At 37.7% G+C, this 26,313-nt stretch overlaps 1 protein-coding gene and 1 pseudogene across 4 annotated transcripts in view; both read left to right on the forward strand.

Moving 5' to 3' along the window:
* Nucleotides 1–26,313, forward strand: part of GALNT7 (polypeptide N-acetylgalactosaminyltransferase 7) — a 131,579-nt gene that overhangs the window by 11,290 nt on the left and 93,976 nt on the right. The window lies entirely within an intron of this gene.
* LOC121146808 lies at nucleotides 14,020–14,716 on the forward strand (annotated as a pseudogene).

Consider the following 26,313-nt stretch of genomic DNA (forward strand, 5'->3'; position numbering starts at 1 on the left):
GTGAACCTAGGAAGCCAGAGGTCACTTTATATCTATTTCAGAACTCGTTTCCAACATTTTTAAAAATATCTGCCTCGTTAGGTATAGATTTTATAATGCTTCTTTGGAATGACTTACTACAATCCAGCATTTTTTTTTTTCTTCTGGCAATTTAACATTTTGGCATATAATTCTTATGAGACAAGTTGATCATTAAAATGATTATTCAAATGTAATCGTACAGAATTAATCTTCTAAGGGAAGTAGGCCATGTGTCGTAGTATTTGTTAGTATTTGTGATCTGTTTGGAGGGTTTTTATGTTTTTTCCTTTGAAAGGAAACATTTAAAAGTCCCTTTTCAGAAGTCTGCTAATTCTTGCCAGGATGATTTAAAATGAATCAAAACTCCATTACAGTTTTGGCAAATGGGCTCTCAATTATGTGACAGAATAAATTACTACACAGTGCTTTTAGAGTAATGGAATAAAAATGACTGAATTCTTATTACTGTACACATGTAGTGTTTTTTTTTTTACTAAAAATCACTATCAAGGTTGGAAATTTTGATCACTTGAAATATATAATTATATTTTAACATTTAAGCCAACGATGACTACAGTGAGGAAATGTAAGCGTGCAGTTTTATTAATAGCTGCTCCCTGTGTGATGGCCTCAGGAGATTCTAAGTCCACTATGGGAAGCTGTCTTAGAAGGCTGAAGGATAATGTCTTTGGGCTGGTGATCAATTAAAATAAATTTCACATACTCTGAAAAGAATAGAGTGGTTAAAAAAAGAAAACCTCTTGCCAGTTTCTGAAATTTCCTTCTAAAACATACTGAAAAAAAATTTCTAATTACCTTAGTATTTTTGTAAAGATTTTTTTTTTTAATTTGAAAGAGTTACAACGGATGGAGACAGAGAATGATCATCCATCTGTTGGCTCACTTTTCAAATGATTGCCAAGGCCAGAACTGGACTGGTCCAGAGTTGGGAGCAAGGAGCTGCTTCCAGGTCTAAGCACATGACGACAGAAGCCCAAAGCCTTGGTCCATCCTCTGTAGGCAGACCGTTAGCCTGCCGCCACGCTGGCCCCTAAATGCCCTAGTATTTTCAAGAAATACATTTATGGATCAAATTAAGGAACTTCTTTTGGTAGCTTAAATTGGGACTTTAAATTTTGAAATTAAAAAAGCATAATTAACTAAAGCATAATTAACTAAAATGTTATTCACCTGCCAATATGATAGAACCAAAATCATCATGCTCTTTCCCAGGTTCTGCTGTTTTCTTAGCTAAAGAAAAGAATTGTTGGTATCATTTAAAAGTAGTTAAAACACACAAATGTGTACTATATTGTTATTCTCAGATGATTTTTTCCAGTGTCTTACTTTAAAATCTTGAAGGTTTTTAATGAATGTGCCCTTGTTTTATTCTCTATTAGTTATTTCTGCAGGAAGAATGCCAGCCATTCTTGTTTGAGCAGCCTATACCTGCAACTAAATGGAAGGAAACTGCAGCCAAAGAGCTTGATAGTTTTACAGTGGTACAGTCATGTTTTATAAGAGTCCTTGACCTCTGCTCGTTAAAAGTGTTCAAACCTTTGCTATACCTTGATAAGAAATCTATTCCTAAAGATAAAATGAATGGCTTGAAATTTTTCTTCTGACTTTTGTCTGCTTTTTTAGCTTAAATAACAAGTCCTTGTATCTGAAAGTAAATCTCTCTTGTGTTGCGATTTAAGATTTAGAAGGGCTGATTAATTCCAGAAAGTGTAACTTAAGGAAGTTTATTTAAATGCTAGTTAAGGAATACTTGCTTTTTCGTTGTTAGTGCAGGAAATCAGAAAAGTAATAGCATAAGTCATGCAGGTTGTTCATTACTTTTGGTTACCTAATAAATGGAGATGCCTTGTCCACTTGTCCTGTAATTCTATTAAAAATAACTGCATTCTTGTTGCCTATGTCAGTCATGGAGCAGACTTTATGCTGTAGCAGGTTAAGCAGTAGCTTGGAATACCTGCATCACATCCAGCTACACCTACAGTTTGAGCCATGGCACCTCTGTTTCCAATCCAGTTTCCTGCAAATGGTCCTTGGGAGGCAACAAATGTGACTCAAATACTTGGGTCCTTGCCACCCACAGAGGAGAAATCCTGCATGAAATTCCTGGGTTGTCCTGGGCCAGCCTTGGCTGTTGTAGGCATTTATGGAGTGAACCAGAAGATATCTCTCTCACTCTTTGAAGTAGATAAAAAGAAACATGACTGAAAATATGAGTCCTTGTATTAACCTCAGGGCAGCTGGAAAAACCAAACCTGGCTTTTGGGCAAACAGCATGTTGCCTCTGAGTGATGAGGCTGGCAAGGTACTCATAGTTCTCAAGCGCACAGAGAGATCTTTTTGTAATACACCTGGTTATCTTTTTTAATTAAAAATAACTGAACCTTGTAACTCTGTGTGATGAGCCAGTGTTAATGAGAAAATAAAGTTTCATTTCTAAAATTATATATAATGGACCTTCCACAATTTTTTTCTTTTTGCTCTGTATATCTCTATGCATCCTTTCCCCACTAATCTCACATGTCTCACTTTGCAAAAAATCTGCTTTCAGAAACTTTTACTTCTGTGAAACATCACAGATTCTCAAAAGGATGAAGGATGGAAGTTAAATATTCTGGTGATTGACTAGGGATGGGGAAAAAACTAGTTTTTTGGCACAAAACTCCCTTGTATTGAAGGACTGCAGATTTTCCTGAGTGAAATGGGTTCAGTTTTTATACCCCAGCTATGCCATTCCTGGGAATATATCCAAAGGAAGTTAAATTGACATAGGAAAGAAATCCCTGCACTTCTGTGCTTATCGTACCTTAATTCACAATAGCAAAAAATATGGGCTCAACCATTGTCTACCAGTTGATTAGATAAAGAAAATATGGTATCTAAACACAATAGAATATTAGCCATAAAACAGTATGAAATCGTGAATTTGCACCAAAATGAACAGAACTGGAGATCCACTAAGTGAAATAAGCCAGACTCAGAAAAATAAGTCTTTTCCTCTTAGTTGTGGAAGTAATGGGGAGAGAGTAAAATGTTATATGAATGTCATATTATTTGGTATATGGTTATCAATGCTGCTTCACTGAATCAATCCATGTACATGACAATGTATTCTTCTTTCCTCACATGTTACTATCATGAATCCCCAGTTTGTGATATTGATATGTCTGTTTTCAAGAAAAAAAAAGTCTACATTTGAAATTTGGGAAAATGTCAAAATGGTTAAATTTTAAACCTGAAAAGACAATAAACTTACATTTTAAAAACTGTCATAGGATTGGCCATTAATGTAGGTTAACATATTCATATCCTCACCATTAGCATAGATTAGCGTATTAGAGTACTTGAGTTTTATACTTGCCTTCAACTATAACTTTCTGCTAATGCAGACCCTGAGGGGCAACAGTACAGTCTCAGGTGATACGAACAGCCACCCATATGGGAGACCTGGATTGTATTCTTGGTCCCTGGCTGTAGCTCTCGCCCAGCTCCAGCTGTTGAAGGCCTTGGAGAGTGAACCATGCACAGGTGTACTCTATATGTGTCTCTTAAAACTAAATAAAACGGGGCCCTGCATGGTGGCCTAGCAGCTAAAGTCCTCACCCTGAATGCGCACCAGTTCTAATCCTGGTGGCCCTGCTTCCCATCCAGATCCCTGCCTGTGGCCTGGGAGAGCAGTTGAGGACAGCCCAAGGCCTTGGGATCCTGCACCAGTACGGGAGACCTGGAGGAAGTTCCTAGCTCCTAGCTTCGGACCAGCACAGCACCAGCCATTGCACCCGCGTGGGAGACCCGGAAGAGGCTCCTGGCTTCGGACCGGCATAGCATCGGCCGTTGCGCTCACTTGGGGAGTGAATTATTGGACAGAAGATCCTCCTCTCTGTCTCTTCTCACTGTATATCTTTGCAATACAAACTTAAAAAAAATTCTTTTTTAAAAAGTAAATAAAATTGCCTTATATGTACAGTGATGAAAATCAAATCTTAGCAGAGCATCTTCCTGATGGTGTTTTTAAAACCTTGATTTAGAACTATTGTTTTTCTTTGAGATATTACTAGTCCGAAAATTAAACACTAAAGTTTGTATCTACTTCTCTTTATCCCATTACCTCTTATCAGCCAACTATAACCACAGATCATGCATCAGTTTTACATAATAACTACTTTTTTAAGATTTATTTTTATTGTAAAGTCAAATATACAGAGAGAATGAGAGACAGAAAGGAAGATCCTCCATTTGTTGATACACTCTTGAAGCACTGAACTGGCCAGAGATGCACTGATCTGAAGCCAGGAGCCAGGAGCCAGGAGCTTTTTCTAGGTCTCTCACATGAGTGCAGGGACCCAAGGCCTTTGGCCTTCCTCCATCGCTTTCCCAAGACACAAGCAGGGAGCTGGATGGAAAGTGGGGTCTGCTGGGATTAGAACCGGTGCCCATATGACATCCTAACGTGTGCAAGGTAAGGAGTTAGCCACTAGGCCACTGCACCGAACCCCGTAACAACTACTTTTTAGAAATTTTTGAGGCAGTTGGAGTGAGAGTGGGCTGCTATGCCCTGGTTCACTTCCAGAATACCTGGAGCAGACAATAGCTGATAACTCAGTTCAGGTAGGGACTCAGTGACTTGTGCCTTGTCTCCCAGGGTGCATGTTAGCAGGTACTTGGAATCGGGCACTATGTTATGGGATGTTGGGCTTTGTAACTGATGTCTTAATTAGGTCAAACGCCTGCCTCAGTGGCCACTTTAGGTGGGAGACAGATCTGTTCCTTAAGAGGTTTCCTGATTTATTTCTATTATTTTCCTTTGAGACACTTCATTTTCTTAGTTCATGAATTATTTTCTAAGTGTGTGCAGGTAGGCATTTAGAAATTTATTGATAATAGGTGCTTGACATGAAAAAAGTAGAATTCAACAAAATCCACCATGCTTTGTCTCATTTGTGGTAAAATAAATGCCTGTGGAGGTTTGTTGTGTGCCAGTCAGCTTGTTATTTTTCAGCAGTCACCTTTGTCTTGTTCAGAGAAGACTTGGGTTGGTTGAATTCACTGCTCTAGGAGAGCATGGCATAGTGTGACACATATTTAAAGAGTGGGTGGTGTACTTGGTAGCCACCTCTTATCTTGACACAACATAAGTACTGCTGAGCATTAAAATCAGTAATTTGCAAAAAAGAAAAAAAGGTGGAGAACTTCATCTTGGAGAGAAGAAGCTAATACCATTCAGGATTTGGGTTATATTTTTATATGAAGAAGTACAACACATTGTGGTTTAATAATACTACTTAAATGTTTCCTATCCCAGGCCAAATAATGTATTAATGTGTGTTGTACATCTATTAGAAGCAAAAAGAATGTACAAATCAGAGAGACTAAATTCATGTTATGTTATATACAAGTTACCAGGAAGTAGTCAAGACTAACTTTGTGCTTCTGTGAATGTTTTTTATTTGATTGTATAAGACTTGCCTGCACATTTGCTCTTACTATTGTGTAAACAGTATGCTGGTTAAGTAAGAGATACAAGTTCTGTTTAGAATCATGAGGTCTAGTGGCCCTATGCTGTAGGGATAATTTGATAGTCTGGTGATAGTTTCAAGTCACTGTCTCTTTAAGAGTTAGAAAAACTCAAACATTTCCAGAATTAATTGGAAGGATTCCTAGGGAAGTAACTTTCAGTTAGATTATGATATTCTTTACTAGACCTACAGGACAGGGCAGGGAGATGTGTCTGTGTGCTACTTAGAACAGGGCTGAGCTGAATGGTACAGTTTGTGGTTCAGGCTGATCATTTTTATATTAGGGTTGGGGGAGTAGAAGTAGAGGGTGTAATCTGCATATATTTATATACAGTTGGGTCGATAACCTGAGTCTTAACCTCCATGAATACTAAGTATCTTGGGGAAAAAAGTCATACTGCTGTTTAATTTTCCTACCCATGTGTAATATGTAGCTCCCCAAGGAAAAGCTAGCAGCTGGTAGATTAAAAATAAAGGCTGACATCATTATGAGTACAAGTACACATGGACTCTGACATGGGTTAAAATCCTAGTGCAGTCATTGTTAATAGCCTCAGTGAGATTGGTCTTGTGACAGAACCTTCTCCTAACTTCCTTTTTTCCTTAGTTTGTGAGAGCTTTTAAACAGTTTAGCTTTCTTTTTTATACATATTGCTTTTCCTTTCTCTTTTGTCAAGTCATCACAATAATTTATAGTTTTAAGAATGCTGAAATGAGTATTTTTGTTTTATAAGTTTGTTATGAAACCATTCTTCTAAATTATTAGTTATAAGGAGCTGGAGATTGTCATTTTGTTCTATTTTTTAGATTTAAGCCTTTCAAGTTATGCCCTTCAGTGAACCAATGCTCCAGAATGGAGAAAGAGGAAAGTACTATTACTTACTTTTAAAATAATTCTTCCTTTTTCCTGAAAGTAATTTTTCATTGAAAAAAAATGTCAAAAGGTAAAGCGAAGAAAACTAAAATTGCATATAATCCATCCTATCCAAGATAATTAGCACTGTTTGTTGTAGTTCTTGCTCAAATGTAAGTATATATACACAGAAACCACAGTACATATACTACTGTGTGGATTGGCTTGTTTATTTTACTCTCGACATTTTGTTTTTAGGATATATGTGACTATATAAACTTAACTTTGTTTAAAATAATGGTCATTTTAACAGTGAGCTTTCTTTTAATAGATTTATTTGAAAGGCAGACTGGGAGGCACAGAGAACAAGTATCCTCCATCTGCTGGTTCAGTCTCCAAATTGCTGTAAAGGCTGTTGGCTCCCCTGGATGAAGCCAGGAGGCTGGAATGCTATCCCACTGGGTCGCATGGGTGGCAGAGACCCATGCATTTGGTCCATCTTTCACTGGTTTCCCAAATACAATAGTGTGGAGCTAGAAACAGAGGAGCTGAAACTCTGACCGGTCTTGGATGTGGGATGCTCATAGTGACTTAACTCACTGTACCACAGTGCCGATCCGCTTGAAGCACACAGAGCGTTGTGGTGGGGGCAGGGCAGAGTGAAAGGGATACTTGTGTGTTGGGAATTATAGATGCTAAATTATTACAGGAAGTGCATTTCCAAAAATTTCTCCCGCCCCTTTAAAAAAAAGCTTGGAGATGATTCTTAGTTTTATAGCTTGACTTACAAGGCTTGCTATATAACTTAGGTCATTTCCTGGCCCACCCAACAATAAAATGAAGAAAACAAAAGTGACCTGAGGGACACTAAAACTGGAAGAACAACTCTTTTATGGATGCAGCTTGTTTCGTTAACTCTTCCTTATTCTCCCATGTGTAACCCACAGTTTAATTTTGAGTTGTGGTTACTTAACACTTGAAAGCTTTAAAACTTCTGTGTGATAAATTAGATTAAGAAAGCTCAGGCACTGACCATGGGTTAATTTGGAGGCTTAATACATGTGTAAAGCACTGATGACTAACAGCAGAAACTTCAGCCAACACCATAGGTATCTCCGTTTGTTTTGTGCAATTGACACGTTAAAGTAGAACACACAAGTCTGCTCATTAGGTACAAAAACTGCTATGCGCAGATCAGCTCCATATAAAAGCTGAGTTTGCAGTGGATATTTTACACAAGTAGGATCCAGATCCTGAAGAATTTCTTTGAAAAATCCTAGCAGGGTGGAACATCACTTGACCAATGCAGTTCTGAAGACAGAACAATGGCTGTCAAAAGAGAAGGTCACAGCTCAGGCCTTTGGGGATGCCGAAGGTATTTATTTTGCCGAAAAGAACTTCCTGAGAAAGCTTAGCAAAGTTTTGTCTCTCCTGGGAAAGCTTCATCAGAGTCCTCAAGCTGTGACAATGCTCCTGCTCATTCCTCACTGAAGCAAGGGCAGTTTAACAGAGTTTTAAAGAGAAATCGTCAAGCTCTCACTACTGAGTTCTGTTAGTCTGTTAAAGGCTTTGGAAAGTCCTACAGAAAAGAAACTTTAGCATCTTTAGCTCATCTTCTCTAAGTAGACCTGGACCTTGATTGTTTTTTAATGAACATTAATTTTATTTAAAAGAATTTCGGTTTCTTGAGGAGGGCTGAATTACCTGAATGATACTGCTGACCAGTGTTCCTGGACAGGTGCTCTAGTCCAACAGGTTGGACTCTTGCTGAATTCCACCTCTTGGCCTTTTCACATGTCCTTGAATGACATGGCATCATCCAGTTGTCTAAATGTTACTGTCTGTCAAGATTGGTTCCATTTCTGTCTTTGAAGTTTTTCTTAACCATCTTAGTCCACATTCATAACTATTCTCGAAAAAGGTCCCGCATTTTGTACATGATCATAACAGATTATAATATTCTCTTTAGTATGTGGCCATTTCTGCTGTTGGTCAATAAACTCCTTGAAGGCAGGCTGACCCTGTCTTATACTTTGTCCTTAATCCTCTACTGATTTATCCATGGTTTTTCTGCATTACGGCAGAGATGTCCAACTCTAATTGTTTTTGTTCTGTTAACTACTCATTTTTTCCTAAATTAAACTACAGGGGAAAAAAAACGAACTGTTCATGACGTTCAGCAAGATGTGCAGATAATTCAGTCCTTAAACTGAAGGAATTTATTCATTCATCATTTACTTATAGCATGATATGGTGATGTTGCTTTCTATTCAGATACAACTCACTGATCTTACTCTGTTGTAAGAAAAAAATTTTTTGTAAAATTTTATAATACAGAATATATGTAACAATTAACCAAAAAAACTGTAGTGATCAGTTAAAACAGATTTCCTGGAGCAGCCCCTTCTTGGCAGTCACTTACATCTTGCTACATTGCCAAAGCAGCCCCATCAGTCTACTAAGGAATTGATAGTTTCCTTATATAGAGGGGACCACAACATAAATGTTTCCTTAACTTTAGTTGCAAATGAAATGGTTTTAACTGTAATCCACATTAGATGGCTAGTCATATGGAATTAAGTGTCTGTTGTGTAATTATGTTTTCATTACTAGAAATGTTTCATGTAATGCAAGCACCAAAAGAATGCTCCTCAACCTAGGCTGGTGCTTTTATGTCTGGAGGCCAGCTCCAGCTGAGTTCGGAGATAGAGAAGGGGGTATAGAGTCAACGAAAAGAGACACAGACACAATCACTTGGTGCCCTCTGCTAACAGCTCAAGAAGCTGTGTTTTATGTTTATATTCAGACACATCACAAACTTCTGCATACATGTTTGATTGTTCTATTTTTAACTTCATGACCAAGCTGGCATGCACAGATGTTTGATTAGTTAATTTTTTACTTCATGGTAAATAAAGTGCTCTTAAAGATAATTCTGTAAGTTACTATAATCATTTTTCTTCAAAGCAAACCATGATTCATTCTTTAGTAGTTGCCACTGGGCAACAGCCAGGACTCCAAGGCCAAGGCACATGAAGTTACTTTCTAATCAGTAATACATTCCTACTACATTTCTACTTTTACAACTTATCTATCACTTAGTAGGAGAAATACATCAAAAGGGAAAAGACATAGAAATCCAAGACAAAAGTTTCAAATATTAAATTCCCCTACAAGTACAAGCTAATTGTGCTCCTATGTGTAAATTGTTAAAGGCCCACTCACCAAGACATGATCATTAACATTAACTCCCAAGCTAATAGGAGCTTGCTTTCTTTTATTTGTATATAATCAACTTTCAGTTACATTCCATTCAACAAAATGTTGTTACTTTGGGGGGAGTTGGAAATGTATTCTTAATGAGGTCGCCAAATGCAAATTAAAAATCAGAGAATCTAGGCTGAATAATTATTGAGACAGAAATGGGAAAGGGACATTAGGAGAAATAATAGACTTTGCTCTAAGAGAAAAGCATAGAATTTTTTTTTACAATAAGGTTAGGGTAAAAGCAATAGCCAAAATGTCAGTGTTTGCCCAACATTTAGTTTTGCTTAACATCTGCTTGCCTAAAAAAGGTTACTGTGATTTTGTCATTTGGTATAAGTTTGATCTTCTTGCCCAGATGTACAGTTGCTTCTTATACAACAATTTCTAGTTTCTTTATGTGGGGGCCTATATTTCTGAAAGGCTGTTGATGCTCCAGCTGTCCTGGCAGTAGAAGGTAGTATATGATGTCGGCTCTGTATGTACATTTGAATTCTTGAATAATGTGTCATCATTGCCTTGAGAGGGTATAGAATTAAATTGTAGGAGAAAGAAGAAAAATGCACCTGTTTGAACCTTTGCTTGCAAGTCTTTGTATCTAGTAGTTGGTGGTATCCTCAGATTAACATTTACGTTCAATGGTATCCCATAATTCCTCTTTGCTCTTAAGCTGTAATCTCACATTTTCAGTCCCATGGATGCAGTTGATTGGAATGGAAGTGTCCAAGCTAGATCAGTTGTATTCTTTGTGATTTTTGAGACACATGGCATTGCCTACTAGAGATAGTGCCAAGTTGATTAGATAACAAACAGCCACAAGGTCAAAATTGCATGTGTCAAGAGTCATACACAAGGCAAAGTTATTTGTGGAGACACAACTCAAAGAAACAAAGATGAAAGATGATACAGAGAAGGACAGACAGAAAGACTATTCCCCTATCCAACAACCTTTAAATTTCTAGGAAGCCTACCTGTTCTTCTACAGATGAGATGCAGTGACATTTGCCTCAATCCTTATGATAAATATTGTTTTGCTTGGACTAGCTTAAATTGTTTGCTGTAATGTGTGCATAAGTCATTCTTGAATAACATAGAATTAATCTCTATTTTAACCAAAAGGCACTTACTATCTATCATGGAAGCTTCATATACTAGCCAGAAAAAGAATCCTGGGCAGGCTCCTCTAGTCTCATGCAGGAATTCACTGGCCAGGTGCTTTGTGTCTTTCTGTTTCAATTTATATTCTCTCTCCTCTGTGACAATCAAGGACAATAAAGCATATATTTGTATAACACTAAAATTTGTTTTATATAGTTTTTTAATCTCAAGCTTTTTGTTTTTTGAAAATAAGGAATCCTTACCTGTGTTATATAGCATATAATTTATAGAGATTTTTAAATGAATAAATGGAAACCCAAAAGGACACACACAAAAAAGGAAATTACTAACCTCTTAAGTTACTGACTTTTATTTAATGTAAAAATCACTAGCCTCTTAAACTTACCTTCTTTTATTTAATATAGCTAATGAGTAACATTTATTTTAACCAAAATACTGAAACTTTTTGTTTTGGGAGGGAGATGGTGAAGGAAAAACATTTAGACTATCTTTCTAAAGAATATGAATTTATTGAATTTGAAATATATCATTTATTAGGTAAGTATCTGAGCTACCAGGAAGAAAATGTGCTAAGAATTATAGATTATTAAGTCTTTTATAAAGGAGACTCAGTATATTTTGCCTTGACTGCACTAATTATTTATGGCCTTATTCACTCTGAGTTTTTGGTTAGTATAAATTTTGTTCCTTTACTATGTAAGTATAGTTAGTGAAAGCAATTAATTTTCAGCTTTTCTATTTATGAATGGGTTTAAGATCCTTTTGGCTGTCTAGGAGCCAATCAAATATTTCTTTAATGGTTCTGCTAATTGCATCATGAGTGCTATTTATTTTATTGTGTTTACTTTGAGTTGAGTTAAAAGAATTAAGAGATAATAAAAGATTAAGAAGATTAATAATGCAAACTAATTGAGCTATTATTATCAGACTTAATATAACAAGTTAATATGTAATATTTATACTAAAGCATGTTTTGTGCATGCCTTGTGTTATTTAAAGAGGTAATTTAAATTTAAATTTAAGCAGCCAATTTACTTCTCAACTTAGAAATTCTGTCTTGTTGCCTAAAGGCTTGTATATACCATATTGCAACTTTGACAAGATGTTTGGAAAGCTTGGAACTTTTCTTTTTCCAACACTTCTACATTTGCAGTAATATACTATGGCTTTGAATATAATTTAAGAATTTATTCATGGTTATAAGTAAGGGAAGGAAGTTGATATTTACTACTAATAAAATAAAACCAATACCAGTTTTTAATTCTAAACACTAATCTTGCAAATAGTGAGTGAGTCTTTGACTTGGATTTTTTCTTTTAGGAGGTAAATCTCATTTGGTTTTTGGCCATAGGATCATTCATATTGAATCTTGAAAGTTTTCTTTGCACTTCTTTTTTGATATTGGTCAAGATGTTGTAAACCTGAAAACTCATGGTTTAGTGTTGCTTAGCTAAACTGATACGTAGAATCAGTGATTAAGTGTTCAGGTGTTAATTTTCAGTGCCGCTTTAATAACTCAATTTGTTCATAAGGTTTGGTGTCTAACACACATGAAGTGTTTATACAGCCGTTTCTTTAATTTCAAGACCAAAATACAAATTCTGCCTTTGGTATTTGCAGTTAATACTGAGTTTTGGGATTGATGAGATATTCTTAAACAGGTTTGTTGTGCCTTTTATACCATTACTGTGCTTTTAAAACATTTTTCTTTAAGTATTAAATTTAGTGACTACCTCCTTTGTCACTAAATTTAGTCATTTCCTGAAAGATAATAAACATATGAAAACTACAACATAAACTTCCAATGATTGAAAGGGATCTAAATGATGGGATATTTTTATTCAAACTCTAAATATATTTGATATTTACAACACTTTTCTGAATCATGTACCATTCACCCAAAACACCTTTTCTTAAGCTTTTTTTGTTTTGTTTTGTTTTAGATTTATTTATTTTTATTGGAAAAAGAGATCAGATTTACAGAGAGAAAGACCTTCCTTCCACTGGGTCACTCCCCAAAAGGCCACAATGCCGAGGTTGAGCTGATCCAAAACCAGGAGCCAGGAGCTTCTTCCAGGTCTTCCACATGGGTACAGGGTCCTAAGGTTTTGGGCCGTGCTTCACTGCATTCTCTGGCCACATGCAGGGAGCTGGATGGGAAGTAGAGCAGCCAGGACATGAACTGACGCCCATATAGAATCCCATTGCTTGCAAGGTGAGGATTTAGCCAGTTAAGCCATCATGCCAGGCCCATCCAAAAGACCTTTAAATGCATGAGTTGCTCTTTGTCTTCTCTGGAGTCAGCTTGAACACGTAACTTTGTAGGTTCTTAGGATGATTCTGCAAAGGAATGAAGATGGCATAAAAACCTCTTGCACTCCCTGATGTCTTCAATACCTCAGTGTAACCTATAAACATACTCCATCTCTAGAAATTGTAGTTGTGAAGGTAAGTAGCCTTTCAATGTAGGATCAGGGGTTGGCCTTGTTTTGGTTAATCTCCTTAGACAATCTGTACACTTCAGAGCTATTCAGAGGATGACACAGATGAGATGGGAAATGGGAGTTACGCTTGGTTTAACCAGGCGAATATTCTAGTGAAGAAACTAAATCTGACATAAAATCCAGGGAAGTGTTCAAGATGTCATATGGGATTTAACAAAGAAAACAAGTGCATACCGCGTTGTGACTTCTGTGAATATAATTTAAAACCTAAAATTAAAACATACCACTTTTTGTGTAGTCAGAAGATTAACTGCTTTCAAGTTACTGTGTACAAGACTAATAACCCCCGACTGCTTCCTTTGCTTACTTTCAATTATGTATTATTTGATAATTCTCTAATTAATAGGGAATAAAATCTAATTCTAGAATTATGTAAAATTACATTAGGTTCTTGGATCATATTTTAGTGACAGGAGTCTTAAGTTGGGTCATATTTAAGTTGTTAAAGATGGTGGTATATTTTATGTTCCCAAGATTCTTGGAACAAAGGTAAGGCACTATTTTTTTCTAATATGAAAATTATGTGGCTCTCTCACGGCCATGGTGCCCACCACGACCGCGACCCTCAGCCCCCAGCCTGTGCCCGGTGTCTCGACAGTCGGTGCTTGAATATAAAATCAGACCTCTTTGGAGACATGCAAGCAAAGGTTGAACAACCGCTTTTCCAGAACAGAGAGGAAACTCATGCATCAAAAAAGGTGACTGATACACATACGAAAAGAGTATGGCTGGATAAATACCAGAATCTGATCCAATAATGGGTTTAAGGAATTCCTTGGAACCTACAGTAAACTTACAGAAACCTGATTTCACAACAAGAGACGTAAAGCCTGAAGAGACTACCTGTTCAGAACATTGTTTACATAAATATTTTAAAATGACACGAAGAATGTCTGTGAGATTTCAGGAATATCATATTTAGCAGAATGAAGCACTGGCAGCCAAGGCAGGACTGCTTGGCCAGCCCCGATAGACCAGACCTGACGGAAGGACTTTGAGTGAGAGATTGCCACCCAGCGGTTGCCCTGCCAAGAGCCCCTGAGAGCAGTGGGTGCCATGAGAAACCATCTGCCATGGCTGACCAACAAAGGAAACCACTGGAGAGACAAAAATTACTGTTCATCAGAAGTAACTGAAATAGAAGGTCTTACTCTTGAATAAAAATGATAGAATGCAACATTTTGTTGAGGCCTTACAATGCATCAGTTTGGTCACTTGACTAGAAATAGAAACCATCATTTGTTCAATTGTGGCTGTTAATTTTCAAGCAAAATATGTGCTCAATCATATAAAAGATATAAAAAAGTTTATTACCAAAAGTAAAATAAGTGAAAATATCACTGAAAAAAGGAAAGAAAATAGTTGTGAGCCTAATGCGTTGGCTCAGGGAGCTCTGTCCAGCTCCCTGCTTGCAGCCTGGGAAAGCAACAGAGGACAGCCCAAAACCTTGGGACCTTGCACCCAAGTAGGAGACCCAGAGGAACTTCTGGCTCCTGGCTTCGGATTGGTTCAGCTCTGGCTGTTTTAGCTACCTGAGGTGTGAACCAGTGGATGGAAGAGCTTTCTCTTGTTTTCTCCTCTCTGTAAATCTGCCTTTCCAATAAAGAGAAAATAATTTTTTAAAAAAGTTATTGTTTGGTTGTCATGAAAAGAAATTAATCTGGTGATCATAGTGCAATAGTACAATAATGACTTAACGTCAAATCTGCTCTTCTAGCTAGATTTCACTTGTATTATTTTTCTTCAATTCCTGTTGTTTAAACAAGTTTTATGCATGTAAAAGTTAGATTCTTTGCCCAATTATCTAACGATACATTTGAAAGAGACATGTGTTTCAGAGAAGGTGAAATTTTTAGTGCTTGTTTCCTGCAGTGAAGCAGAGGGAATTACATCATTTGAGGTTGTCAGTATTTAGCTAGCAGAAATTCCATTCCATTGAGTGCTAGCGCACAATCTTTACCCACTTTCCTATAGTCCTTGACCCTTTGTGCCCTAAGCATCTGTGTAAAGATTGTCAAAAATAAAGGGGGAAAAGTAAAAAAAAAAAATGTATGATAACTTATGCACAATTTGTTATTTCATTGAATAAAAGTTGAGAATTTGCTGTGTGCTACAAATGCTATCAAAGGCTGTATGAAAGAGATGTAGTAGAAGCACATATAAAGACTGCATTGAAGACTTCAGATAATAATGAATAATTTCAATGTAACAAATCAGTGTGACCCTTATGTATACCATGGATGTGGATTGAAAGCTTGTTTTAGACTAGGTGATCATAAAAAAAGAAAGTCTCAAAAATATGCTAACACCTGCACTCTGAATCATGCCTCGCAAAAATCTTGAAGGGTAAAACCTTGCAGGCAGAGAGAAAAACAGCATGTAAATTAGTGTTCTTTGGAGTACAGTTTGGGAGGAAATATGCTGTAATAAGAGCAAAGAGCATACCACATAAGAGCAAGGAATATTTTCTACTCAAGTATTTGTAGACAATAAATCTTTATTGAGCATTAGGTGCTATATGTTGTATGCTATAGACATGGAGAACAGTTAAAAGTTACAATAATTCAAAGGAGAAAGATGACATTGAAAGCAGTGGGTGATAAGCTGTGTGGTAGAGGTAGGGTATCACAGTAATGGAATGGTAGAGCTCAGCTGCAGGGATAGGAATTTGGCATTATGGTTACAATGCTGCATTGCATGTTAGCCTAAGTTTCTGTCCTGGCCCCTCTCCTGATTCCAGCATCCTGCTTATGTGCTTTCTGGGAGGCAGCAGGTAGCTGACTTCTTGCCGCCCACCTGGAAGACCTGGATTGATTAAATTCCCAGCACCTTTCCCCTACTGACCACTGGAGCTACAGTTAGAGTCCCCGTTGCTCTGCTTCAAAACCAGCTCTCTGCTAAGACACCTGGGAGAATAATGAAAATTAGTCCAAGTATTTGGGCTACTGTGACCCATGTGGGAGACCAAGATGGAGCTCTTAGCTCCTGGCTGTGATCTGGCCCAGCCATAGGGACCATTTGAGGAGTGAGCCAATAATGGGGAGGATCTCGTTCTCTCTGTGTCTCCCTCTTTTTCTGGCTTTCAAATAAAACTAAAAAAAAAAAAAATTATTGCCTCCTTGCTTCTGCCTAGTCCATCTCTAGCTAATATGGGCAGTAAGCAGTGAACCAGGCCTTTTTCACACTTCCTATACATCTATGTCTTTTTAGTAAGTCCTCGTGATTCATTAATAGGTCATCCATAAGAGACATCTTGATTGTAAGAACCTGATGTTGTAAATGTCCCTTCCAACACTGTTTTTCTACATCTCATGGGCATTGATGTTCTTGTTCTTAATGTCATTTCTTCAGTGCTACGTGAGTCATGCGGTAGCCTCAATTTCTACATGAAGGATTTTTTTTGGTCACTTCGGTAACGTATTGGTCATTCTGTAGCATATTGTCTAACTTCGAGTTGATGTAAATTTCTGGTTTTCTCCCTGTTGTGGTTTGTGTTTTCTGACTCTGTGTTTAAGGAGATGGATAATACAAGTATAGTGCAGACTGATATGTCCAGATGTGGAGACATAATGCAATATGTTTCTCTGCATTCAGCACAAAAAATGAACTCCCAGTGAAACTTTGGATTAAATATATCCTGACAGTAGGATGCTGAACTCTCTGACATAGTCCATGCCTACAATGTTAGGAAACACTTCAATAGCTGAATGATGAACTAATGACTGTTCAAAGGAACTGCCCATTGTAATACAAAAGGAGAAGTCAGTAGTGAGTGGGAGGCAACTTAGGGAGAGGAACAGGAAACCCCAGTGCCTCTGGAACTGTATCATAAAATAATAAATAAATAAATAACATTTGAAACTATAACAACAAGAAAAAGCAATGAACCAGTGATCCACTTGCTCATTCTCGGTCCCAAAAAAGGGGAAGAGGATAAATAAAGAGGGTAAATACTGTATCCCAGGTCTGGCACTTAATAGCTCTATAGCCCTCATCAAATTCTTTACCTCAGTGTGTGAGCATTAGCATGCCTCCTTCAGTAGAGTGATAGTGTATGCAGAGTTTTGTGACAGTGAATGTCTGGAACCTAAAGACCACTTATTAAAATAGATAAAATTGTGGCAGTGAAATCCTTATTATGGCCGTCATCACTGTAATCTTTCATCTGATTCCATGACCTAGCCCAGATGCCCAGACTTCCTTCACCTCCTCCTCATGGGAACCATGTTTGCCCATGAGAGTCCTGTACTTGTTCACTCATCATGTAAACATGATCATTACTCTGTATAGAAGAGATTAAAACTTGCTTCATCTGTTTTCTACCCAAGTTTGCTTTGTTTAATCCCCCTTCCCAGTTTCTGAAGGATGTCTTCTGCTTTGGTGAATGGGTGAATGTGTAGAGATGGATGGTAAAGTTGAGGGAAGGATGTAATGTCTTAATCTGCAATGAGTCACTCATAAAAAAAGAGATTTATTTATTTATTTATTAGAATTACAGACACAGGAAGAAACACAGTCTGTCACTGGCTCACTCCCTGATGGCTGCTATGGCTGGTGCTGGGCTGGGCCATACCCTGAAGCCTGGAGCCAGGAACTCCACTCAGGTGCCCTCTGTGGGTAGCAGGAGCCCAGCCACTTAGGCTGCCTTCTGCTGCTTTCTCAGATGCATTGACAGGGAGCTGGATTGGAAATAGAGCAGCCAGGATATTCATATAGGATGCCCATGTTGCATGCACTGGTTTAATCTCCTCTGCCACCATGACCCAGCGCCAATGAACTAATATCTCAAAACACTAAGTTAGATGAAAACCACAGTTCTACACCAATAATGGATTATTTTAACTGACCCTGTAGCACCTACAGTCTCACCATTTTCCTTCTGAATCAACGAAAGTTAAAACTTATCTGTGATAATTGAATAGGCTGTTGGTTTCTAATTCTTAGAATATTGGCAACCCATGTATAGAATAGAAGTTTTATTTGCTACAAATGTTCATAACGTGAAAAGTCCATTCTCTAATCATTTCAGATGAGATTTTTTCTAAAACTAAAGAAATTATTAAAATTCTATTTGTGCATGCAAGGAGCCATCTAGCTAAGCGATTATCTGACTTCTGTAGCAGCCTTTTGGAATTAAGGTAATTACATTCTATTGGAAGTCAGTCACCTTTTGCCGTGTAACAATTTTATGTCAAGAGAATGAGAATATCAGGTCTTTCTATTTCCAGAGAACCACATTTCCCTTTGTTTAAGGCAGAAAATAAGTTACTCAGATTAATTGATTTGGAACTATTATCGGTTATTTGTAAATGTTCTGTGTATTGCCACGTCCTTGAAACTACCTCATTCTCAGATACTGCTTTCCAAAATCAACAGTACTCTACTTTTTACAAGAAGGAAAAAAGAGTATCGCATTTGACGTCTCATTTTATTCTGTTGAAGCTTCATTAGCACACTAATACCGGGAAACCGACAGCCTCCTGTGTGGGATATTAGGATTGCATGTGCAATACCATGTTTGTTACTCTAGTTAGTTGAGTAACACACGTTCTCCACAGCTTGCTAGTAGCAGTCGTCCTCTTTGTTTGTGCCTCTGTAGTCTTTAGGCTATATTAGGGAGTAAGAGGTGAATTTGTTCTCAAAGAATGTTTTAGCAAATACATCCTGCAGGATGTAGTTATTTCCTTTTCTCTTTTAGTACAACATTTCTGTAATCCGGAAATTCTATAGGGTAGATTGTGTTATCTGTTGCTTTTCCTTTCAATGAGACAAAAGTAATATTCTGAATGAGAAGCAGATTAGGGTAACGTTTCTCAAGTAGCACCTTTGAACCTTAAACTAGAGATGTTACAGAAAAGCTCTAGAGAAAGGAAAGACTATTTATGGAATAGCTACTGTAGACTAGGGATTATAGCAGGTGGTTTCATATATTAATTCTTAGAGTAAGTAAACCTTGGAACACTATCTATAGTAAATTTTTAGGATTAATTATGTTTCCTAATAATTTAACAATTTTTTATTTTTTACTTTACTTTAATATCTGAAATTCAAAACCAATTTTTACCTACCTTTCACACTTACTGAGGACCTTTTAGAATGAACTTTGTATTTACTTTTACTCCCTTTTTCTTTTCTGCTTAGTATTTTAAAAATCTTGTGTTTCTTGGGTAAGTCATTTCATACCTTTTCAGTATGTGTCATTTAACAGTGAGAAAGAGATCCAAGAAATGAGTCTTTAAGTCATCCTGGCACTGTGTGAATATCAGAGTATACGTATATAAACCTGGTATAAGCCAGTCATTCAACAGGATCACTTAGTACAATCAAGAGCCAGGATGAACACATGATGCTTGAGGCTGCTACTGGCATAACATGGCATAGAAGCCACAATAAAGTTTTATAAGCAGGAGTATACCCCACAGGAGTACAGAACCTTTTTTCTACCAAGGGCCATTTGGTTATTTATGCCATTTGTAGGCAAACTAAAATTATCATCTTAAAAATTAGCCTTCTATAGATTTATTGAATTCGAAGTTCCACCTGCAATTCTTTAGCAGGGAACAAATACATAAGTGATTTTGTAAGTCTTATGTGGTCCACAGGCCGGACACTTCCCCACCTCTGCTAAAATAGCAATAAAAAGTGCAGTATAGTAAATATAATAGCCAATAACATAGTCATTTATTATAATTATAAAGTATTGTATACTTATATAATTTCATGTGCTATGTTTTTATACATCTGTGTCAGTTGGTGGGTTTGTGTAACCTAGCATTACCACAAACAGTGCTTTGGGATCTGACTGTGATGGTTACAAAGTCCTGAGTTATAATAATCTCTCATCTTCTTTATAATCTTGCAGAAGCACCATCTCATGTGTGATCCATTGTCGACCAAAATGTCGTTATGTAGCACATGCCTGTGATTTAATGAATCAATTAAGTACAAACTTGGCTAATGTGACACAGTAGAAAACAGAAGAGGAAAATATTAGTATACACACAAATATGATGTATTCAAAACAATGTTCTCAAAGCACTTTAACTTCTGATGGAGACAAGATAAAAAGAAAAGAGTTTAGATATCTTAAAACTGCTCACAGGGGTGGGTCGGCATTGTAACCAAGTAGCTGAAAGTCCTCTGCCTATATGCACTGGGATCCCATATGGGTGCTGGTTCATGTCCCAGCTACAGCACTTCCATCCAGCTCCCTGCTTGTGGCCTGGGAAAACAGTGGCGGACAACCCAAAACCTTGGGACACTGCACCCACGTGAGAGACCTGAAAGAAGCTCTTGGCTCCTAATCGGCTCACCTCAGTCATTGTGGCTGCTTGGGGAGTGAACCAGTGGCTGGAAGAGCTTTCTTTCTGTATCTCCTCAGTATGTCTGCTTTTCCAATATAAACAAATCTTTAAAAATATACATTTCTAAAAAGGAAAAAGTGCTCACAGGGTCTGGCATTGAGGGGTAACAGATAAAGCTGCTGCCTGTGGCACCGGCATTCTAATTGGGCTTTAATTTGTGTCTTGGCTATCTCACTTTCAAGCCAGCTCTGGGCTAGATTGAATGGCCTGAGAAGCAGCAGAAGATGGCCCAAGTGCCTGGGATCCTGCTACCCGCAAGGGAGCCTTTAAAGAAACTCCTAGGTTCCATCTGACACAGCCTTCGCCATTGGGAAAGTGAACCAGCATATCAAAGACGGATATACGTTTTCTCTCTCTCCCCGTAACCTGACTTTCAAGTAAATAAATAAATCTTTGAAAACTAAACGAGTTCACAGCTATTGTTATGACTATAATATATTATAGTATAATATATTTTGAGCAAGGAGAACTGGGTTGTGTGTTGTTCCTAGATTAAACCAAGCCAGTAAGTCATTTTCAGTCTATAGGATTGAATTCAACATTATGTTAACATTAATGAAAATGCCAACTCTCATTTAGAACAGATGGTTAACAGGTGGTATCACAGAAAGTATTTTAGGGAAAAGCCCCCTTTTGATTGGTTGCTGATTGTGTCCCATAGCCTTTCTTATTCATCGATCTCAGTAATGCTTTAGCCTGATTATTTAGACTTCAAAAATACTTTTTCATTAACCCTATATAGTGATCTTCCTTAGTAGGATAATCTCTGACAGCCTTATTTTAAACGGATGTCTCAGTGTCATACTTGGAAATGTCATATTTGGAAAATCTTTCAAAGGAAAACACAGCAAATCTTTGTGAGTTGCTTACTAAATAGGAAGCCTACTTTGATTTAAGGCAGCTGTGCTGGTCTAAAAAGTTCATAATGTGTTTTCTTGTGATTATTACTGACATTTGATAGCAATCTTGATATTGCAGAAAACAAAATGTTTCTGTTTTGCTGAAGAGTACTTAGTATATCTGTATTTCTGAAAACTGAGAAGCAAATAGTGAAGTGTTCTTTCTGGTTCATCTCCAGTATGATATGTACATGGTGAGAATTCTCATAAAGAGAAGTGCAGGTCACTGGGTCCAGCTCTTCACCAAACATTTGGAAGGCAGAAAGCATTCCTGCTGAACCAGCTGACTTTTGAAATTTAGTGGACATGGGGAGAAAGAAACGTGAAGTGCATTGCTTTTATAGAACTGCTTTGACCAGAGCTGAGAAATCAAGGAAGTTGGAGAAGTTAAATTTGTGTTTCTTGTTTGGGTCATGCTGCTGCCTTTTTCTGAAGGACCTTCTTCATCATTTTGTGCATGTGAACTTTTCGCTTGATTAATCTGTTTTATATCTACATCACTATCAAATTTTTTTAAAGTTTTTTTTTTTTTATTTGAAAGAGTTACAGAGAGAGTCAGAGTGGAAGAGAGAGAGAGAGAGGAGTTTCCATCCACTAGATCTCTCCCTAAAACGAGCTGGACCAGACCAAAGTCAGGAACCTGGAACTCCATTCTGGTCTCTTATGGAAGCTGAATGGGTCCAAGAACTTGTACCATTTCCCCCTGCTTTCCCAGGCACATTAGCAGGAGCTGAATTTGGAAATGGTGGAGTTGAAACTCCACCTTGCTCATGCGATTGCCAGTGTTGCAGGCAGTGGCATAACTGGCCCCGGGTGCAAAACTTAATTGATTTCACAGTTCTTTTAAGTATTGAGAGGACAGATCTCTGCCTCCCCATTATTGTTCTTTTTCAAAATACTGTTAGCTGATGTTATGTTCTTCCCTAAACATGAAGAAGAGTTGTGCACAGCATACTTTGAGGTTGCCTGCGGCTGCCCATCTCTATCTTCTGTAAGAATTTTTTTTTCCAGTTAAATAGTAGGAGTAAACTTCTGTATTATACCAGTTCCTATTCTACTTCAGTTTTGTTCTAACTTGCTTCTAGGTCTTGGATTGAAAAATGCAGTACATGCCAATAACTCTAGTCCTCTCTGATCTGTGAACATATACCTTTACCGGCATTTGTGTGTAGTTCCTTGGAATCAAAAGGAAAACACTTAGCCAGATTTCACTCTCAACACTGCAGGCGTGCTTGCATTAACTGGCACATGCCAGTACCTTCCAGTCACCCAATCTGATCTGCCTATCTCTGGCAATCTCACCCAGTCTCCATCATCGGCTCCCTGAAGAATGTGCGGGTGCTTTGAGGCCATTTCTTCGAGCTCCCTCTTTCTCACCCCTTTGCTAACCCATTTTTGGCTTTCCTTCCTACAGTATCAGAATAAAACCTTCCTGACCTCAGCTGCCCCTGTGCTTAGCAGAGTTAGGCACCTAGCAATCCATAAAATACTGATTTAATTATGCTGACATAGAAACATTACAGCACAAACATGACTGGTTCCCGCCAGTAGAATGAGTACTTGTTTCCTGGCAGGAAGGGTGCCAAGAAACCTATGCCTCACAGTGTCTGTGGGCCTGGAGCCTGTGTTAAAGGCGGATAGGATTTCAGTTGTTGGAAATTTGGCTTCACTTAAACATATAACACTTCACATAAACACAGCTAAATGAAAAGCGGACACCTTTGCACAAACCTGTATCAGAAGCCAAAGGAAGCAGAAAATCGCTTTTACATCCTCCCTGCCTTTTTTTCTTTCACATTCACTAGGTTAGTCCCATTCTTCTTGAACACAAGAATTAAAATATTGAAGGCTGATGTTGTAGCACAGTAAGTTAAGTTGCTGCTGCACTTGCAGCATCCATATTGAAGCACAGGTCAAGGCCTGGCTGTTTTGCTTCTTACCCATTCCTTGCAAATGTACCTGAGAAATGAGAGGATGGGTCAAGTACCTGAGTTCCCATCATGCGCACGTGAGTCCTGGATGGGGTTCTGCTCTCCTGGAATTCCCCTGACCCAGCCCTGCCATCTGCAACCATTTGAGAAGTGAACCAGTTGATGGAAATCTCTATCTCTCCTTCTCTGTCACTCTGCTTTTCAAATAAATAAAATGTTGAAATGTTAAAAATTTTCTGTAGAATATACTTCACTGAAATTCTAATAATATCCAATAAAAAATTAATACATTAAAAATTAACACATGGTTAAATTCTTTTTCTAAATTTTCTAATAATCAAGGTAAAAATGGCTTTAGAAATTATATATATGCATATATATTAGATATAATTTGGTCAATATAGAATCAATAGACACTTCACATTCATTTCTATTTTAAATCTTGTGTATATTTTACACTTACGGCACATTTCAATTGAGACTAGCCGCATTTGAAATATTTATTGTTAGATGATTTTCAAATTCTGGGCCCTTATATTGCCAATAACAGCATTTAAGTTATTATCTAGGGGTTTGTGCAGAATCAGCTGGAAGCTCATATGATGTAGTCTTGTCTTTAGCCGCACAGACTACTGCAGTAACAGTACTCTGCATGTCAGCCGGGGAATGTGTATTTTGAGAAAAGTCCCAATAGATTCTGACAAGGACATTTAATTTAATTTAAAAACTACTGATATCATCTACTTTTTTCACTTTATTTTATATATGAATAAATATATCTGTTCTTTAAATTTGTTTTGTTTTTATTGGAAAGGCAGATTTACAGAGAGAAGGAGAAATAGAAAGATCTTGCGTCTACTGGTTCACTCCCCAAGTAGCCCCAACAGCTGCAGCTGAGCCAATCTGAAGCCAGTCAGAAGCCAGGAGCTTCTTCCAGGTCTTTCACATGGGTGCAGGTTCCCAAGGCTTTGGGCCATCCTCAACTGCTTTCCCAGGCCACAAGCAGGGAGGATGGGAAGTGGAACCAGGATGTGAACACACCCATATGAGATCCCAGTGGATGCAAGGCAGGGATTTAACTACTAGGCTGTGGAGCCAGGCCCGAATAATCACATATAATATAATCAAACATCCTTCTCATAGAGATTAGTGATAGATCTGAATCTGCCATTGACAAATCTATGCCATAATTTTTATTTCTGAAATATAGAATAGGAAAGCAGACTAATATTTTATGTGAATTTTTCAGTAGCACCAAAGGTTGCCAACCAAAGGAATTTTCAGGTTAATATTTAAATTGCCAGGAAACTAAATGGCAGAAACTTGTACTGATAACTTGTGTATATTCTTGCATGAACACACATGGACACACACAGAATCATGTTGTCATTGCTTCAATAGTCTGGCTGTCTTGTTAATTGCATTTCCATTGTGATGAGGATGATTGTGTAGATTATTTAGATAGCCCTGCTGTTTAAATACTTTTAGACCCACCTTAGAGATTAACGCAGTGTTTTTAGAGCCATTTTTTTTAAATCAGTATCAAGATAGAAATCAGTGGCTATTGTAACTATTTTCAACAAGAACTCCAGAGTTTTTCAGGTTAAAATGTCTTGTCTTTAGTGACAAGACTGCCAAATATCAGCGGGCTCCATGGTTGACTGCTCTAAAATTTTATGGGAATTCTTTATAGGGTGAATCACAATGGCTTTCTTCTCTTTCTTTCACATAGACCTGACAAGGACAGAGCACATGCTACACTGAAAGATAAATCTCAGAAAGGTCATCTAAAGGTAATTTGAGGATTATCGGAGATGAACTGGGAAAAAAAAAGGGAGAAAAAGCTTGCTTTTTTATATTAATTTTGTATTGATTAAACCCATACGTCTTTCCAGTTTTATTTAAAATAAGTGAATTAAATGTTAAATATGTTCATATTCTTGTAGCCTATACTGTGTGTATTAAACGTCACTCTAAGTGTATGGAACTCTCCATGATTATTAACACGTCCTTTTAAAGAGAATAAATGGTATCCATAGTGTTCCATAAATAATTACTAAACTATTAAAAGGCATTTTATATTTTTAAATTTCATTTTTAAAGTTTTTTTTTTCTTGTATTTGAAAGGCAGAGTTACGTAGGAGGGACAAAGATCTCCCATCCACTGGTTCACTTCCCAAAGGCTGCAATGGCAGGAGCTGAGCCAACCTGAGGGCAGGAGTCAGGGTCCCAAGGAATTGGGCCATCTTTTGCTGCTTTCCCAGGCCACAAGCAGGAAGCTGGACTGGAAGTAGAGCAGCCAGGACAGAAACCATTACCCAGATGGGATGCTGACACCCAAAGGTCCCTTGACAAAAAGGTTTTCTTCCTTTCTTTTCTTTCTTTTTTTTTTTTTTTTGAGGTTTATTTATTTTTATTTGAAAGGCAGATTTATGGACCAAAGGAGAGACAGAGAAAAAGATCCTCCAACTGCTGGCTTACTCCCCAGATAGCCACAATGGCCAGAGCTGAGCTGATGTGAGACCGAACTGGGAACCTCCTGCAGATCTGCAATGCAGCACAGAGGCCCAAGACCTTGGGTCATCCTCTACTGCTTTCCCGGGACACAAACAGTGAGTTGAATGGGAAATGGAGCAATCAGAACATGAACAAGAGCCCAGATGGGATGCTGGTGCCTGAAGGTGGAGGATTAGCCAATTGAGCCATCTGAGCATGACTTTAAAAAGCATTTTAAATGGCTAAAATGTTAAACCTATTTTTGCCAGTAATCAGGATGACTGTTTGGCTCCCAACTTGAAAGAAGCTTCAGGTTGGATTATCTACA

This window comes from Ochotona curzoniae, unplaced genomic scaffold (assembly GCF_017591425.1).
Source record: "Ochotona curzoniae isolate NIBS_2020 unplaced genomic scaffold, NIBS_Ocur_1.0 scaffold_4505, whole genome shotgun sequence".
NCBI classification, from domain to species: Eukaryota; Metazoa; Chordata; class Mammalia; order Lagomorpha; family Ochotonidae; genus Ochotona; species Ochotona curzoniae.